This window comes from Odocoileus virginianus, chromosome 24 (genome assembly GCF_023699985.2).
Source record: "Odocoileus virginianus isolate 20LAN1187 ecotype Illinois chromosome 24, Ovbor_1.2, whole genome shotgun sequence".
Lineage (NCBI taxonomy): Eukaryota > Metazoa > Chordata > Mammalia > Artiodactyla > Cervidae > Odocoileus > Odocoileus virginianus.
In genome coordinates, this window is record NC_069697.1 from 44,931,480 (window position 1) to 44,937,108 (window position 5,629).

General features: G+C 47.5%; 1 pseudogene; it reads left to right on the plus strand.

The window, feature by feature from the left end:
• The first annotated feature begins 2,528 nt into the window (after positions 1–2,528).
• On the plus strand, positions 2,529–4,666 carry LOC110130671 (moesin pseudogene; annotated as a pseudogene).
• Positions 4,667–5,629: the final 963 nt, after the last annotated feature.

Sequence of the window (5,629 nt, forward strand, 5' to 3'; positions counted from 1 at the left end):
AGCACCAGTTGGGAACTTCTTAGACACATGTACCCTCAGCCCCTCCCCAAACCCACTGAGTCAGAAACTCGAGAAGTGGGACCCAGGCATCTGTGTTTCACCGAGCCCGGCAGATGATTCTGATGCACACTCCGGTTTGGGAACCACTGCCCTGAGCCGTGCATTCCCTCTTCAGTGAGGATCCGGCTCCTTATTCTGTATTTAACACAAAGCAGGGAAGAAAGTCCTTGGGTTCAGAACGCGAGCTTTCACTGACTTCTCAGCAATGATGAATCAAGCATCCTAAACAAGCCCCCTCTTGCGCCACTTCAGCCCAAGACGCACATAGTGAGAAAAAGTAGAAATTAATGCTAGGAACCATTTTTCATATTTTTAAGTCCCTTGAGCATCCCTCTGTAGGTAGCAAAGCTTTCCAGCCTACTGCTGTCACAATTGGTGGCATCACCCTCTACCATGCTACCTGATCTTGGGCAACATGACACATTTAAGAAGCTCCTACTGGGTGCCAGACTGAAAGAAGAGTGGGGAACAAAACCAGCAAAGCCTCCCCTCAAGGAGCATACGATCTGATTCCTCCTGGCATGGGACACCGTTGACCTTCCCTAGAATCCCTGAACTCTCAAGACAGGGGACCAGTTAGGAATCCCCTCCTCTTCTATCTGCTCACCACCACCACCCACCTTTTTTAGGATGGAAATAGCTATAACTCCTAAACAAAGATGTTATCAGGACAAACAAGACAATTTACTCAAAGCCTCCCCAGTTCACACACAGCTTATCCACCCAAGTGGTATCGCTGGCCAAACAAGCAGTGATCAGAGAGAAGCTAGTTTAGCTTGGAGGAGCAGTTTTCCAAGCAATCACTGACCAGGAGCCCAAGACTCTGAAATCATTCTGGCCCTCAGGCTGTATACGCATGGACCTCGACGTGGGTCTGAAAAATCAAGCCAGGACCCATGGCCGTGGGTACTTTGGTTTTCTGAGTTCTATGGGTAATGGATGCCAGAGACATTAGAAACCATCAGCCTTGCTGGCTAAAGGGCACAACTCCTGAATATGCTCTTTATTGACTATATAAGAATCATATTGCTTCCCATGGAAAATAAGTACTATTTGAACAATAAAAGCACCCCTAATGCATATTCCACCTGCTGCCAGCCAGGGCTTTGAAAGCCTTTACCTTCACTGAACGATTCCAGCTGGCATTCTCCTTTGTGTTGGCTGTTATGGGCTGTAAAGACAGATCCATAGGTGAAGGTCAGTTTTTTAAGAAAATGGAGAAATCTTGCCCTCTCAACTCGACACACATTTCTCTTTTCTTCCCCCTTTCCTACTGGAATTAATGGGGATCAAGTTCACTAAAGAATCAACTTTAAAGCTTTTAGGTAATTCTGGCCTGTACACTGACTGACTAGAAAACTCACTTCATCTGAAAGAGGGGAATCAATATATGGGGGAGGAGGGGTGATGTGTTTATAATATTTTTGTTTTCCTGCCCCTTGTTTAACTCACAGGCAATTTCCAGAATAAAATTCTTACATGTTTTTTCCATCAAGTGGAGAACTTGAATCAATATTAATGGCAGAGTTTTTCCTTATTTAAAATTCCCTCCCACCTCACAATGTGTCTGCTACAAGTTTGTGTCATAAATCCCGGCATAAAATTCCCTGTAGCTTGACTTGCCCATAAATGTGGAGCATGTAGTCATGTTAAATGATTCCTGACCTGAACATAAATTTCCTGTAGTCTAGGGGCACTTTAAGAAGAGCTAATATGTTCACCTGCTTGTTTTCCAGGCAATAAACCCAGACAGGTGAAATGAGGAGGAAATTTAAATAAGATCAAAAGGTAGGTTCAAAAGAATAGACAGAGCCATCTGGAATGCCTCGGTGTTGCCAAACTCAAATACAAGACCCAGTGGAATTTTAAACAGAATTTCTAGTTTCCCCTTCTTTCCAGCCTTGACTTTTCTTTGGGAGGAAGCTCATTGTCCAAGAGGTTGGGTCAGACACTGGCAAGAGGAAAAAGGTGAATTTCTTCTAAGCCCGCTGTTGACAGCCTCTTTCTCCTCTTCATTCCCTTGGCCTCCCACCCTTGTTACCTCATATGTGTTTAGCTGTGGCTAGCATTTTATGTTGCAGAATGAGCTTAGAGTTAGGAACGTATTTGCTGAGTTAATGTAAGGGGACCATTTTACTTTGGATTTCAATTGATTCACAACACTCTATTGCTGAAAAGAATTAGAAAAGAAATAATTGCACAGGTAGGAGTATAAATTGGTACCGCCTTCAAAACAATTTGGTGATATGTATCAAAATCTCTAAAATTATGAACACTATTTTACCCAGTTATCCCACTTCTATGAATTCATCCTAAAGAGATAACTGTACAAAGGCAAGAAGATACATGAACAAGGCTGTTCACTGGAATGTATGAAAAAGTTGGAAATAATCTAAATGCTCAATAATGAGATTAAGTAAGTTCTCATGTATTGAAAATTAACAATACTATATATAGTCACTAAAATGATGGAGAATGAATCCGAGCCCCCCGTCCCCGGAGTCAGCCATGTGTACTGCGTGCTCAGCGCCGTCCGACAGCTCCTGGCCAAACTTCGCCAACTCTGCTGCCTTTGTCGCCACCATGCCCAAGACCATCAATGTGCGTGTGACCACCATGGACGCTGAGCTGGAGTTTGCCATCCAGCCCAGCACCACCAGCAAGCAGCTGTTTGGCCAGGTGGTGAAAACTATCGGCCTGAGGGAAGTTTGTTTTTTTGGTCTGCAGTACCAGGACACTAGGGGTTTCTCTACTTGGTTGAAACTCAACAAGAAGGTGACTGCCCAGGATGTGCGGAAGGAAAGCCCTCTGCTTTTCAAGTTCCGGGCCAAGTTCTACCCTGAGGATGTATCTGAAGAGTTGATCCAGGACATCACACAGAGACTATTCTTCCTGCAAGTGAAGGAGGGCATTCTCACGGATGATATTTACTGCCCACCTGAGACTGCTGTGTTGCTGGCCTCCTATGCTGTCCAGTCCAGGTATGGTGACTTCAGTAAGGAAGTCCACAAGTCTGGCTACTTGGCTGGGGACAAGTTGCTCCCACAGAGGGTCCTGGAGCAGCACAAGCTTAACAAGGGCCAGTGGGAGGAAAGAATCCAGGTGTGGCATGAGGAGCCCCGGGGCATGCTCAGGGAGGATGCTGTCCTGGAGCATCTGAAGATAGCCCAGGATCTGGAGATGTATGGTGTGAACTACCTCAACATCAAGAACAAGAAAGGCTCAGAGCTGTGGCAGGGGGTGGATGCCCTGGGTCTCAACATCTACGAGCAGAACGACAGGCTGACTCCTAAGACAGGCTTCCCCTGGAGTGAAATCAGGAACATCTCTTTCAACGACAAGAAATTTGTCATCAAGCCCATTGACAAAAAAGCCCCGGACTTTGTTTTCTATGCTCCTCGGCTGCGGATTAACAAACGGATCTTGGCTCTGTGCATGGGGAACCATGAGCTATACACGCGCCGTCGCAAGCCCGACACCATTCAAGTACAGCAGATGAAGGCACAGGCTCGGGAGGAGAAGCGCCAGAAGCAGATGGAGCGTGCTCTGCTGGAAAATGAAAAGAAGAAACGTGAGATGGCAGAAAAGGAGAAAGAGAAGATTGAACGGGGAAAGGAGGAACTGATGGAGAAGCTGAAGCAAATCGAGGAACAGACTAAGAAGGCTCAACAAGAACTGGAAGAACAGACCCGCAGAGCTCTGGAACTTGAACAGGAGCGAAAGCGTGCCCAGAGTGAGGCTGAAAAACTGGCCAAAGAGCGTCAAGAAGCTGAAGAGGCCAAGGAGGCCCTGTTGCAGGCCTCCCGGGAGCAGAAGACCCAGGAACAATTGGCCTTGGAAATGGCAGAGCTGACAGCTCGGATCTCCCAACTGGAGATGGCCCGACAAAAGAAGGAGAGCGAGGCTGTGGAACGGCAGCAGAAGGCTCAGATGATACAAGAAGACTTGGAGAAGACCCGTGCAGAGCTGAAGACTGCCATGAGCACGCCTCATGTGGCAGAGCCTGCTGAAAATGAGCAGGATGAGCAGGATGAGAATGGGGCAGAGGCCAGTGCTGAACTGTGAGCTGATGCCATGGCCAAGGATCACAGTGAAGAGGAACACACCACTGAGGCAGAAAAGAATGAGCGTGTGCAGAAGCACCTGAAGGCCCTCAGTTCAGAGCTGGCCAATGCCCGTGATGAGTCCAAGAAGACTGCTAATGACATGATTCATGCTGAGAACATGCGACTGGGTCGAGACAAATACAAGACCCTGCGCCAGATCCGGCAGGGCAATACTAAGCAGCACATTGATGAGTTTGCATCTATGTAAAGGGCACCTAGCCCCTAGGGACCCCTCCTCCCTTCTTCCTTGCTCTCACATTCTTATACTCTTGCCTAACTCACACTGTGCTGGAGCCATTAACTAGAGCAGCCCTGAAGTCACGCCAAGCATTCAGTGCAACCATGGGACCAAACCTAGCCCCTCAATCCTTACTCACTTCCCTAGGCAGAGAGATGGTCACTATGGTGCCAATGAGATACTCTTTTTCCTCTGTCCTGGGTGATCTGGCTTGCTAGAAGAGAACACTTTCTCAGCTCAGAGGCACTTCCCACTTGGTTTGGGAAACACCCTCACATCTAATGCTGCTCTGCGGGGGTCAAGTGTGGAGTAGGTTGAAAACTGGCCCTCACCCCTGCCCCACCGCAGCCTTCATCATCATGGTCTTGTGATTTGCAGAACTGAAGCATCACAGGTTTAGAGATGAAGCCAGGGCCCTGGCTACATGCTCTAGAATGTCAACTGCCCTAGGATTAGGCCTCCCAATGTCCATTCCTTCTAGAGTTACTTAGGCTTTGTAATGATTGGAGGCTAAAAAGATGTGCAGTCATTCTTCTCTCTACCTCCCAGATTGGGCCTGTTACAAACTCAGTCCCAATAAGCCTTGTCCCTGAATTCAGACACTCATTCTCCTCTTCAGCATGATATGGGGGAGAATATGCCTTCAAGAGGCTTCCCCAGCATCCTGGAAGACTGTTAGCCCTTCTGTTCAGACATGATTGGGTAGAGAATATGCCTCTATGTTTTATGGGAGCCTAGGCTTATTTCAGGTGAGCTCTATGGGCAGAGATATCTCTTACTTATTATTCTGTGTTCCTCTTCCCTTCTTGGGACCTGCCCTTCCCCACTCCAATCCACAAATCCCCTCAGGTAGAAGAATAGGGATAGTTATTCCCAAACCCAGCCAGCCACATCTAGGACTCTTGCCAAGAGGAGGAAATATTCACATGTGGCTTCAGTTTTTTCACCTCTAGGGGTCCCAAACCACTTCTCCCTTCAGGGCTAGTTGGGTCACAACTTCTGCTTTAGGGTCATTAAGGCCTTGGTTTGGTGAGTCCTGGATCTTGATGTCAGTTGGCTCAGTTGGTGAGTGTGTGGAAGAAGCCAAGTGTGGTGAGAGAAGCTTGTGGCCCAGATCCTACAGTTTGCTTTGAGCCCTACAAGGTGCCTAACAGCCCCTTCCCATCACCCCTCTCTAAGGTGATGATTGGGTCCTGCCTCTGTTTAATAAACCTTCAACCCAGAT